Source organism: Bos indicus, chromosome 2 (genome assembly GCF_029378745.1).
Source record: "Bos indicus isolate NIAB-ARS_2022 breed Sahiwal x Tharparkar chromosome 2, NIAB-ARS_B.indTharparkar_mat_pri_1.0, whole genome shotgun sequence".
NCBI lineage: Eukaryota > Metazoa > Chordata > Mammalia > Artiodactyla > Bovidae > Bos > Bos indicus.
The window spans coordinates 119,589,413-119,602,878 of record NC_091761.1 but is presented as its reverse complement, the minus strand read 5'-3'; the positions used below and the strand labels follow the sequence as shown (position 1 = coordinate 119,602,878).

The window sequence follows — 13,466 nt, the reverse complement described above, 5'->3', positions numbered from 1 at the left end:
AAGATGTCCAAAATCATGAGGCTCATTCATACTCAAATCTAGAAAATAACTCCTAGACACCTGTTGGTGGTGGTTTTAATCACTCAGTTGTCTCTGACTCTTTGCAACCCCATGGACTATAGCCCTCCGGGATCCTCTGTCCATGGGATTTCCCAGGCAAGAATACTGAAGTGGGCTGCCATTTCTTCTCCAGGGAATCCTCCCAACCCAGGGAATCAAACCTGTGTCTACTTGCACTGCAGGCAGATTCTTTACTGCTGAGCCCACCAGGGAAGCCCAGTCACCTGGTAGGGAGCTAGAAATCCTTGATTTTCATCTTTTCTTCTGAAGTTGCATCAACAAGGAATTCATGGGGGTAGAGAGGGTTAACAGCAAAAGACATGTGTGTGCTCTTTGATGAAACTCACTGAGAACCACTAGTGATCACTTCAGGGGGCTCCAGAAAGAAGGGCAGTTGTTGGAACCGAAGAGTAAAAAGGTTTGCTGAAGATAATTAAAAGCCCTGCAAGAAGAATGATGTGACTTGAACAATAAGACATTTTTCCATTAATTATTTTTTAAGCAACTGAAACATAATGAAATCCTGGATGAAACCTCAGTTCTCAATTTCTTTGAGATACAAAGATCAGAGTGAGTCCAGTTGAGCACTTGAAGTGGCCGGACCAATTCTGCATGTGGTGGGCAGTTGTGAGTGCAAAGACAGTATCACATGTACTCCTTCCTACTAGCAGCCAGAAGTAAAAACGTCCCAAAGAAACAGGCTTGGGCTCTGCCCACAACACTGTCATCTGAGCATTCCTTTCATTAGAACAATACAAGATTATACAATGACCCCTAAGTTGAAGCAGGATTCTAGATGCCTGAGAAAGTGGGATACTCTTAGGGTATGGTAAGCTGACTGCTGACACAATCAATAAATGAATTAGCGTAAAGTATGCTGACTTCTTCAGAAGGAATTTTATGAACACAAGATTTAAGACTTCTTATACAATAAGCAATGCAATCACAAGTACTAATAAAGGTTGGATGGCATCACCGACTCGATGGACATGAGTTTGAGCAAGCTCTGGGAGTTGGTGATGGACAGGGAAGCCTGGTGTGCTTCTGTCCATAGGGTCTTAAAAAGAGTCAGACACAACTGAGCGACTGAACTGAAGAGTGCTATGTAAGAAACTGCTATCAATCAATCAATAAACCTAGGAATGAATTATGTGCAAGACTGTACTAAGGAATGAAGGGAAATTTTAAAGTCTACATCACTGAATCAGAAGCATGCAGCAGTTGAAATGACAAGATATATAAAAAAGCTGTGTTGGGGACCTCCTTGCTGGTCCAAGGGTCGAGAATCTGCCTTGCAATGCAGGGGACGGGACACAGGTTCAATCCCTGGTCTGAGAACTAAGATCCCACATGCTGCAGAGCAACTAAAACCCATGCACTGCAACCACTGAGCCTGTACGCCACAACTACAGAGATTACATTAAGATGGCTGCTGCTGCTAAATCACTTCAGTCGTGTCCGACTCTGTGCGACCCCATAGACGGCAGCCCACCAGGCTCCCCCATCCCTGGGATTCTCCAGGCAAGAACACTGGAGTGGGTTGCCATTTCCTTCTCCAATGCATGAAAGTGAAAAGTGAAAGTGAAGTCGCTCAGTCATGTCCGACTCTTAGCAACCCCATGGACTGCAGCCTACCAGGCTCCTCCGTCCATGGGATTTTCCAGGCAAGAGTACTGGAGTGGGGTGCCATTGGCTTCTCCACATTAAGATGGCAATTCTCCCCAAATTACTGATAGACACAATACAACCTGAATCAAATTCTCAAGCAGAGTTTTTTGAAAAGCTGACAAGCTGATTATAAAATTAATATGAAATGAAAAGGACCTCAAAAAGCCAAAGTCTGCGAAAGAACAGCAAAGCTGAAGGACTTACACTGTCTGACTTCAAGTCTTTTTTACAAAGCTATAGTAATCAAATCAGTGTAGTACTGGCATCAATACAGACCAACAGATGAATGAAAACAAAAAAAGACCAGAAACGGAACCAAAAATATATATAAATTTTCAACTGAGGTATAACCTAGGTACAAGGGAATTTAGTGAAAATATAGTCTTTTCAACAAACAGTTCTAGAACAATCAGATTCCATATACTTAAAAATGAACTCTGATCCATAGCTTGCACTATGTATAAAAATGAACTGAAAGTAGATCACAAGTCTACAGTAAAGTGAAAGTATTGGTCACTTAGTCCCGTCAGACTCTTTGCAAACCCATGGACTGTAGCCCGCCAGGTTTCTCTGTCCATGAAATTCTTCAGGCAAGAATACTGGAGTAGGTTGCCATTCCCTTCTCCAGGGGATACTTCTGACCCAGGTCAAACCCAGATCTCCTGCACTGCAGGCGGATTCTTTACCATCTGAGCCACCAGGGATATAGGGTAAAATCTAAAACTATAGCTTCTAGAACATATCACAAACATATTATTGTGAAAATAGGCAAAGAAACTTTTTAAGCAAGAAAAGCAGAATCCATAAAAGAAAAAATTGTTAAGTTGGACTTCATCAAAATTAAGAACTGCTCTTCAAAAGTCATCATTTTGGAGAGTTCTGACAAAACATGGTCCACTGGAGAAAGAAATGTCAAACCACTTCAGTATTCTTGCCTTCAGAACCCCATGAACAGTATGAAAAGGCAAAGAGATATGACACTGAAAGATGAACTCCCCAGGTCGGTAGGTGCCCAATATGCTACTGGAGAAGAGTGGAGAAATAATTCCAGAAAGAATGAAGAGATGGAGTCAAAGTGAAACAACACCCAGTTGTGGATATGACTGGTGATAGAAGTAAAGTCCGATGCTGTAAAAAGCAATACTGCATAGGAACCTGGAATGTTAGATCCATGAATCAAGGTAAATTGGAAGTGGTCAAACAGGAGATGGCAAGAGTGAACATCAACATTTTAGGAATCAGTGAACTAAAATGGACCAGAATGGGTGAATTTAATTCAGATGAATTAAATTAAATTAAATTCTTGTGGGCAAGAATCCCTTCGAAGAAATGGAGTAGCCCTCACAGTCAACCAAAGAGTCTGAAATGCAGTAGTACTTGGGTGCAAGAATGATCTCTGTTCATTTTCAAGGCAAACCATTCAATATTACACTAACCCAAGGCTGTGCCCCAACCACTGATGCTGAAGAAGCTGAAAGGTTCTATGAAGACCTACAAGACATTCTAGAACTAACACCAAAAAAAGATGTTCTTTTCATCACAGGGGGCTGGAATACAAAAGTAGGAAGTCAACAGATAACTGGACTAACAAACAAGTTTGGCCTTGGAACACAAAATGAAGCAGGGCAAAAGCTAACAGTTTTGCCAAGAGAACACACTGGTCATAGGAAACACCCTCTTCCAATGACACAAGAGACGACTCTACACATGGACATCACCAGGTGGTCAATACCAAAATCAGACTGATTACATTCTTTACAGCCGAAGATGGAGAAGCTCTATAGTCAGCAAAAACAAGACCAGGAGCTGATTGTGGCTCACATCATGAACTCTATTCGGAAGTGACAAATAGATTCAAGGGATTAGATCTGATAGAGTGCCTGAAGAACTATGGACACAAGTTTAAGACATTGTGCAGAGGGTGGTGATCAAGACCATCCCCAAGAAAAAGAAGTGCAAAAAGGCAAAATGGTTGTCTGAGGAGGTCTTAAAAATAGCTAGAAAAGAAGACATGTAAAAGGCAAAGGAGAAAAGGAAAGGTATACCCATTTAAATGCAGAGTTCCAAAGAATAGCAAGGAGAGATAAGAAAGCCTTCCTTAGTGATCAACGCAAAGAAATAGAGGAAGACAACAGAATGGGTAAGACTAGAGATCTCTTCAAGAAAATTTCATGCAAACATAGGCACAATAAAGGACAGAAACAGTACAGACCTAACAGAAGCAGAAGATATTAAGAAGAGGTGGAAAGAATACACAAAAGAACTATGCAAGAAAGATCTTCATGACTCAGATAACCACAATAGTGTGATCACTCATCTAGAGCCAGACATCCTAGAATGCAGAATCAAGCGGGCCTTAGGAAGCATCACTACAAACAAAGCTAGAGAAGGTGATGGAATTTCAGTTGAGCTATTTCAAATCCTAAAAGATGATGTTGTGAAAGTGTTTCACTCAATATGCCAGCAAATTTGGAAAACTCAGCAGTGGCCACAGGACTGGAAAAGGTCCATTTTCATTCCAATCCCAAAGAAAGGCAATGCCAAAGAATGTTCAAACTACTGCACAATTGCATGCATCTCACACACTAGCAAAGTAATGCTCAAAATTCTCCAAGCCAGGCTTCAACAGTACGTGAACAGTGAAATTCCAGATATTTAAGCTGGATTTAGAAAAGGCAGAGGAACCAGAGATCAAACTGCCAATATCCGCTGGATCAGCAAAAAAGCAAGAGAGTTCCAGAAAAATATCTACTTCTGCTTTATTCACTACGCCAAAGCTTTTGACTGTGTATTTCAACAAACTGTGGGAAATTCTTCAAGAGATGGGAATACCAGACCACCTGACCTGCCTCCTGAAAAATCTGTATGCAGGTCAAGAAGCAACAGTTAGAACTGGACATGGAACAACTGACTGGTTCCAAATTGGGAAAGGAGTACGTCAAGGCTGTATATTGTCACCCTGCTTATTTAACTTCCAGCCTGGTTCCTCCGCCAGGTTGGAGGAACCACAAGCTGGAATTAAGATTGCTGGGAGAAATATCAATAACCTTAGATAATGCAGATGATACCACTTTTATGGCAGAAAGTGAAGAGAAATTAAAGAGTCTCTTAATGAAAGTAAAAGAGAAGAGTGAAAAAGCTGGCTTAAAACTCAACATTCAAAAAACTAAGATCATGGCATCTGGCCCCATCACTTCATGGCAAATAGATGGGGAAACAATGGAAACAGTGATGGACTTATTTTCTTGGGATCCAAAACCACTGCAGATGGTGACTGCAGCCATGATATTAAAAGATGCTTGCTCCTTGGAAGAAAAGCTATGACCAACCTAGACAGCATGTTAAAAAGCAGGACTTTAGTTTGCCAACAAAGGTCCGTCTAATCAAAGCTATGGTTTTTCCAGTAATCATGTATGCATGTGAGAGTTGGACCATAAAGAAAGCTGAGTGCCACAGAATTGATGCTTTTGAACTGTGGTGTTGGAGAAGACTCTTGAGAGTCCCTTGGACTGCAAGGAGATCAAATCAGTCAATCCTAAAGGAAATCAGTCCTGAATATTCCTTAGAAGCTGAATATTCAGTTGATGCTGAAGCTGAAGTTCCAATACTTTGGCCACCTGATGGGAAGAACTGACTCAGTGGAAAAGACCCTGATGCTGGGAAGGATTAAAGGCAGGAGGAGAAGGGGACAACAGAGGATGAGATGGTTGGATGGCATCACTGACTTGATGGACGTGAGTTTGAGTAAGCTCCGGGAGTTGGTGATAGACAGGGAAGCCTGGCATGCTGCAGTCCATGGGTTCACAGAGTCAGACACAGCTGAGAGACTGGATTGAACTGAAGAGAAAACATTTGCAAATCCTGTGTCTGAAAAAGGATATACATCCAGAATATATAAAGAACTTCTAAAAATCAGTGATAAGAAAACACACCCAATCAAAAATGGACAAACCATTTTTTGTCCATTTCACCAAAGAAGTTATATGGATAGGAAATAAGCTCATGTAAAGACACACAACATCTTAGTCCTTAGAGAAATACAATTTAAAATCACAATGAGATACCATTCCACATCTATAAGAAAGACTAAAATTGAAAAGACTGACCATCCCAAGTGTTGGCAAGGATGTGGAAGAACTGGACCTCTTATACACTGCTGGTGGTAAAGCAAAAGAGTACAGCCACTTTGGAAAATTTTGACAGTTTCTTTAAAAGTTAAGTATGTTCCTACCACATGATCTAGCCATTTTACTTCTATGTGCTTAACCAAGAGGAATAAAAGTATATATCCATACAAAAAGACTGGTATACAAATATTCATAACAACCTCATTTGTTACCAACTAAAAATTGGAAATGACCAATATGTCCAACAATAGGTGAATGTATCAATAAACTGCAGTATATCCCTTCAAAGGAACAGTATTCAGCATTAAAGAGGAATCAACTACTGACATACTAAAGAATGAATATCAAAATAACCATGCTAAATGAAAGAAGCATAACCACAAACTATATGATTCCGTTTATATAACATTCTAGGAAATTCTAGGAAACACAATTAATATATAATTACAGAATAATCAGTAGTTGTCATGGATGGGGATCAAGGAGCCAACGATGTAATGAAAGTTTTGGGGGTGATGGATATGTTCACTATCCTGTCTGTGATGACAGTCTCATAAGTACATATATCTATCAACATTTTATAAATTGCACATTTTTAATAAGTACTGTTTATATATGTTGACTATATCTCAGTAAACCAGCTTTGTAAAAACATGGTCTTAACCAATAATTAATAATGCTTCATGATCCAAACTGGTTTGTATTCAATCATTAAAAGTATTTCCTGCTAATAATGTATATGTATTCGGACACTCAATCGTGTCCGAATCTTTGAGACCGCATGGACTGTAGCCCACCAGGTTTCTCTGTCCATGGAATTCTCCAGGCAAGAATACTGGAGTGGGTTGTCATGCCCTTCTCCAGGGGATCTTCCCAAACCAGGGATCAAACCCAGGTTTCCCGCATTGCAGGCAGATTCTTTACCATATGAGCTACCTGGGAAGCCCGAATAATGTATAGTTATAAAATTCACAGAGCATCTTTATGCAAAATATTAAGGAAGACTGATTTGAACTGACAAAATTCAGTAAATCATGGTAACAAATGTCTTAATGCAGCAAAAGATATATGAACAGTGCAAATATATTTTCATTTTTTAAATGTAAGATAACTAAAAAGAATAACCATGTAAATTATGGATCTTAAATCGGATTAAACAAAAATAACCATGTGTTGTTATCTCCTTCCTGGTACAATTGCTACTAGTTTCATATTCAACACTCTAAAACTGACTAAAGCGGACCATGGCAAAGAGAGAAAGAAGCAACTATTCCCACGCAGAGAAATGCTCTCTAAAAGACATGAAGCTACACAGAAATGTTTGCAGATTGTCTGCAAATCCCTCAGCACCTAAACAATCACTAGAAACCTCTTCCTCATCAAAGCCTAATGGGAGACAGAAACAATTCAGTTTCATTAAAGGAATCCTGCAAAGGAACCTAAAGAGCAAAGTTCCTCAGTTAGCATTATATAACTTCCTGCCTCCTCCTGGTTTGGGCACCCAAGCTCTCAAGTCTATTAAATACGCCAACAATTACTGTCCTTCATTTGAAGGATTCTTCAAACCACAGGGAACAGGTGACTTCCTACTGTATCCACCTACTTCATTACTTGCCCTTTTCCTTACAGTTCCCTTAGATCTCAGGTTGATGTTGACACATCTAGCATTCATGCTGAAATCAGAACCTGATTTACAGAAGTAGGATGATTCAGTGTGGGATTCCCAAGTGGTGGTAGTGGTAAAAAAAAAAAAAAAGTATTAGCTGCTCAGTCATGTCCAGCTCTTTGCGACCCCATGGACTACAGCCCGCCAGTCTCCTCTGTCCATGGAATTCTCCAGGCAACAATACTGAAGTGGGTTGCCATTCCCTTCTCCAAGTGGTAAAGAACCCACCTGCCAATGCAGGAGACTTAAGAGATGAGGGTTCGATCCCTGGGTCGGGAAGATCCCCTGGAGGAGAGTATGGCAACCCACTCCAGTATTCTTGCCTGGGAAATTCCATGGACAGAGGAGACTGATGGGCTATGGTCCACAGTGTCGCAAAGAGTCTGAAGCGACTTAGCATGCATAATGCAGAGTTGTGGAAGGATTATGGACTGTGAAATCAGACATGGGTTCATGTGTGCATGCATGCCAAGTCATTTCAGTCGTGTCCAACTCTTTGCAACCGTATGGACCATAGCCTGCCAGGCTCCTCTGTCCATGGGATGCTCCAGCCAAGATTACTGGAGTACCATGCCCTTCTCCAGGGGATCTTCCCGACCCAGGGATCGAACCTGGGTCTCCAGCATTGCAGGCACTAGGGAAGCCCAAACCCTGAGAACACAGCGCACAAAAAGACAAATACTGTGTGATTCCACTGTTACGAGGTACTTAGAGTACTCAAGATCAGAGACAGAAAGTAGATGAATAGTTGCCAGAGGCTGGGAAGAATAGGAAGTCATGGTTTAATGGGTAAAGAGTTTCAGTTTTACAGGATGAATAGTTCTGGAGATGAATGATGATGACTGCAAGACATTATGAATATATTTAATACCACTGAACAGCACACGGAAAATGGATAAGATGGCAAATTTTGGATTTTGTGTATTTTATCACAATTTTTAAAAATGGGGGTGGGGAGTGTTTTTGGACTAGTGGTTGATTGCACTTGACTAAATCTATGAGTTAATCACCTAATTGCAGCTCTGGGGCATCCAGTTCTTGCTACGGTTCCAAATTAAATGCTCTCTGAAAAGTTCTTGTTGTCAAATCCTCTACCTCTCGTGACACAACACAGAGGAGCATCCTGTGTACCTCCCACCACCCTCAGTCTAACAGCGATAACAAGAATTCTGCCTGCGCTTCCTTCACATCGCCAAAAATGGCACAGCTGGCCAGACCGCAGAGGGAGTCACAGAACCATTCCAGGCCCATAGCGGGATTTGCACATGTGCTCAATAGTATTTGAATGAAAACGAGCTTCATTTCCTACAGAAACTCCCCAGAGAAAACAAAATACTTCTGAAGGTTAAAATAAAAGGACACTCTGCAACTTGGATCCTATGAGGCTGATCCTCTAAGGCTGGTCAACATTACAGAAAACCAAAGTTTGGGATAAATGCGGAAACTGAAAACAAAAGTTTACAAATCTTCCCCACACAAGAAAATCCTTTGCTATACCTTTTTTGTACTTAAAATACCGAGCCACCTCAAAATCATCTCCAATCCAATACCTAAAATCAACTGGTCTCTAAGTGTTGCAAGGTGAACACTATAAAATGTGGTACAAATATGATTCTTTCAAAACCACTGAGTAATAATTAAACTCACAAATAAGCACAAATCTTTGTCTCAAATCAGTCAAGCTAAAACGTTTAACGTGTTCTTTTTCTTTTCTGATGGCTTTTTCATCAAACTGTGCAGGGGAACCCAAGTATTTGCCATGGGCAAATACATGCCATAACGAGAGGGAAAAGGACAGGCAGGATTTGAACTGACTGACGGGAGAAGGAAGGACATGTGCAGAGGAGGAATATGAAGGTACAGGGGACACACCTTGTATAATTTCACTCCTCTGAAGTATCTGGAGTAGTCAAAATCATGATAACAGAAAGGAGAATGGTGGCTGCCAGGAGGTGGCGGGAAGGAGAAATGGGGAATTGTTCACTGGTACAGAGATTAGCTTTTCTAAGATGAAAAAGGGTGAGCACTGCTACACAACAGTGTAAATACAGCTAACTGTACACTGAAAAATGGTCGAGGGTCCATTTTAGACTACGCATTTTTTTAAACTACAATTAGAAAAAAAGAGTCACAAAAATTAGTGCCCTGGCAGTCATACTAATGCAAAAATATTTCAAATTGACTAACTTCAGTGTTCAGTCCTAATCTCTAAAATTCCTTTTGTCCCTAATTGGGAAAAAAAAAAGTAGACGTATCTTGCTAATGGTACAAGCAGGTTTCCTCAACTACAATAAAACTTAAGGAGCGAGAAAACCAAAAGAAGACAATACAAACACTAAGTGATGGTACAAAATACAGAGCAGGCTAGTAAACCCAATCTAATGGAGCCATCCCCACCCACAATCTAGTCTAAGGCTCAAAGGAAAACTGTACAGGGACTTCCCTGGTGGCCCAATGGCTAAGACTCTTGTGCTCCCAATGCAGGGGCCCAGGTTCAGTCCCTGCTCAGGGAACTAGACCCCACATGCCACAACAAAGATCAAAGATCCTGCATGCCACAACTAAGACCTGGCGTGACCAAATAAATTAAAATTACGTTAAATCTTTAAAAATCTGTATGGAAGCTTCTCTTTACACCAAGAATAAAGAAAAACTCTTCTACCTGCTTGCAAGGCCCAGCACCTTCTGGCCCACTTCACCAGCCCCCTCTCCCCCCAGGTTCTTCTGTACGCTTCCTGATCCATACATAGGCCTGTACCTTAAGTCCCCAGTCATCTCCATGAACCCTGCCATCACAGGGTCTTTTTATCCTTCCGTTTGTTCTGACTGGAACGTTCTTCCTTTCCTGTGCATCCTTCAGATCTCAGATCAAATGTCACTTCTGGGATGTCCCTAACTCAAATACTTGTCACTGTTGCAGTTTTACATTCGTGTGGTTAATCTGCTGGCATCTGCTGAGCACAACGGTCTTGTATGCATTCACCTTCCCCCATTTCCAATGCTAAACTCAGCGCCTAGTACCAACTAAGCACTCAAATACCTGTTGAATAAGTGAACGGGCACCAAATCTATAATAATAAAATATCACAGAATGTCTCCTTAGGAGTCTATGCATCTTCACAAATCAATCTTGGAGGATGCCCAAAGCAACTGAGCCTGAAGTCCCTACTCAACTCTTTAAAAAAACAAGAAAGTCAACTCAAATGCCTGTATAAATTTCCCTGGCCCTTCTGTCTCTAAGCAAATACTGAGCACTCTAAGCACTTAATAAATACTTACTGAACTGAAATGAAATTATACTCTTTTGAATAATGGATTTTGATAACTAAACTCCTGTATTTTAGTCCCAAATAATATTTCCAAAAATTGTTCATATGCCTCAGTTTTATCTCCATTACCATTGGATTAATTATAATGTCGTTATCCAATAACGTTCGAATAAGGCTTAGAGCGGGGGGTCCCCAAACCCCATGGTACGGGTCTGTGGCCTGTTAGGAATTGGGCAGCACAGCAGGAAGTGAATAGCCGGTAAGCAAGCGAAGCTTCCGGTGTATTTACAGCGGCTTCCCATCGCTCCCATTACAGCCTGAGCTTCACCTCCTGTCAGATCAGCAGCCACATGCGATTCTCACAGGAGCTCAAACCAAAACAAGACTATGGAGTAGACTGACATAAGCAATACACTTCAGGTGTCATTGTCCGCCATCACCCCTAGATGGGACCATCCAGTTGCAGGAAAACAAGCTCAGAGCTCCCACTGATTCTGCATTATGGTGAGCTGTACAATTATTCCATTATATGTAAAACTATTCCATTATATGTGCGTTCATGCTAAGTCCCGGCCGACTCTTCGCGACCCTATGGACTGTAGCCCTCAAGTCTTCTCTGCCCATGGGATTCTCCAGGCATGAGTACTGGAGTGGGTTGCCATGCACTTTTCCGGGGGTTCTTTCCCACCCAGGGATCGATCTGGCATGTCTTAGCTTACATCTCCTACATTGGCAGGCGGGTTCTTTACCCCTAGTGCCACCTGGGAAGCCCCATTTCATTATACATCATAATGTAATACTAGAAATAAAATGCACAATAAATGTAATGTACTTGAATCAACCCCAAGCCATCCACGCAACCCCAGAAAAATTACCTTCAGCAAACCAGTCCCTGGTGCCAAAAAGATTACGACTGCTGGCTTAGAGCATCCTTAGTCCCACTGCTTCAAACTCAATTAAGGGAGGTTTTCAGTCCTTTGTATTTTAATATAAATTTTACTTTGTCAATTTCTGGGGTGGAGGCGGGGGGTGGGGGTGAGGGGGTCGGAAACAGGCCAGCTGGGATTTTACTATTGTGTTGAAACTGTTTTCAAATGTAAGTCAGAGATATTAACAACACCTGTCCCTACTTCTTCAACGTGGTAAATGTCACTTGAGTCTTTTTCCCCCAAATCCACTCAGTCCCAAGGAGAGTTCCTTTTGTAGAAAACTGTTAAGACACAAAATCTAACTCACAGAATACTAAATAAACTAAAATTCCCAGGTAGCTCAGCTGGTAAAGAATTTGCCGGCAATGCAGGAGACCCCGGTTCAATTTCTGGGTTGGGAAGTTCCCCTGCAGAAGGAACAGGCTACCCACTCCAGTATTCTTGGGATTCCCTGGTAGCTCAGACAGTAAAAGATCCCGCCTGCAATGCGGGAGGCCTGGGTTCCATACCTGGGTTGGGAAGATCCCTTGGAGGAGGGCATGGCAACTCACTCCAGTACTCTCGCCTGGAGAATCCCCATAGACAGGGCAGCCTGGCGGGCTACAAGTCCATAGGGTCGCAAAGACTCCGACTCGACTCAGCACAGCACAAATAAACTAAAAACCAGAAAGCTAATCCCCAGCTAAAGGATCAGTTCGAAATGTTGAACTAGATGAGTCTCCACGATCAACGAAGCAGATAAAAGTATACCACTCTGGAAGGCGCAAAGCAACAGGCAAACATCAAGTATTACAGCAAAGTCGCTGCTGCTCAGGAATCCTAAGGCGTCCCTCCCCTGTCAATCCCAAACATCTGTATCGGGACCCAAAAGAACGCGTCCACAGGTAACCCGAACCTCGGGAAGCGTCCCCTGGACAGCAACAGGCTGTTTAACTCTACTTTTCCTCCCGGGGCATCATACTGGGTACAAGGGAGGGCCGGCGAGGCTCAGGCGCGAGGAGCCGGGCCTGAGAGACCAGGTGGGCCCTGAGCCGGGGGCGTTGGGTGGGCAGAGACGACGCCAGGACCGGAGAATCGATGCCAGAGACAGAGAGCACTTGCGCCTGGCCGCCGGCGCAGGTGCCCCCACCACCCCGAAGGGTTGCGGTGGCCTTGAAGGGCAGCCCCGAGGTCGGTTCTGGGGAGGGGTCGAGATGGGCGCGCGGACGCGGGGGGGGGCAGGGGGCGGGGAGGCCTCACCGTGGCTCCCGGGAGGCCAGCACCGCCGCCGTCCCGCAGTTGCTAAGGAGAATGCTCTTCCGGGTCACGGGCGCCGAGTTGTAGAGAGCAACGGTGGCCGGGAGGGGCCAAAAGCGAAGCGCAGGGGTGAGCGCGCGCGGCCGTGGGTCCGCGGTAGCTCTGTTGCGGCGGCGGCAGCAGAGCCCGAGCGGAGGGCTCTCCCGGCAGCAGGCTGTAGCCAGTGGCTCTAGATGCCGGCCCTCTGCTCCCGGGCCAGCGGCTGGCGGGCGACCTCCCGCCCCTGCTCCTGATCGCGCCCAGCCCCAGTCTTCGGTACCGTGCCCTGCTGAACTGCGTCTCACACCACCCACTCCCGTATCCTCCTATCCCCCTATAGCCCCCCAACCCCCGCTATCCTCGCCCCCGACGCCGCCAGCCTGCAGCTTCTAGCTCCCGGGTGTAGCCTGCCGGTCCTTTCCTGTGACAAGTTTGGTTTTTTGTTTTTTTTTTGTTTGTTTGTTTAACTCAT

At 43.4% G+C, this 13,466-nt stretch overlaps 1 protein-coding gene across 7 annotated transcripts in view; it reads right to left on the bottom strand.

Annotated features, from left to right (window-relative positions):
* Positions 1-13,095, bottom strand: part of DIS3L2 (DIS3 like 3'-5' exoribonuclease 2) — a 361,340-nt gene extending 348,245 nt beyond the window's left edge. For 4 of the 7 annotated variants that reach the window (XR_011562175.1, XM_070774030.1, XM_070774044.1 and 1 more), the window contains exon 1: positions 12,959-13,094. The gene's annotated coding sequence lies outside the window, so the exon portion shown is untranslated. Of the gene's footprint in view, positions 1-12,614; positions 12,884-12,958 lie in introns of those variants that run through there. The other 3 variants (XM_070774057.1, XM_070774048.1, XM_070774038.1) reach the window with 3 other exon arrangements.
* Between the last annotated feature and the right edge of the window lie 371 nt (positions 13,096-13,466).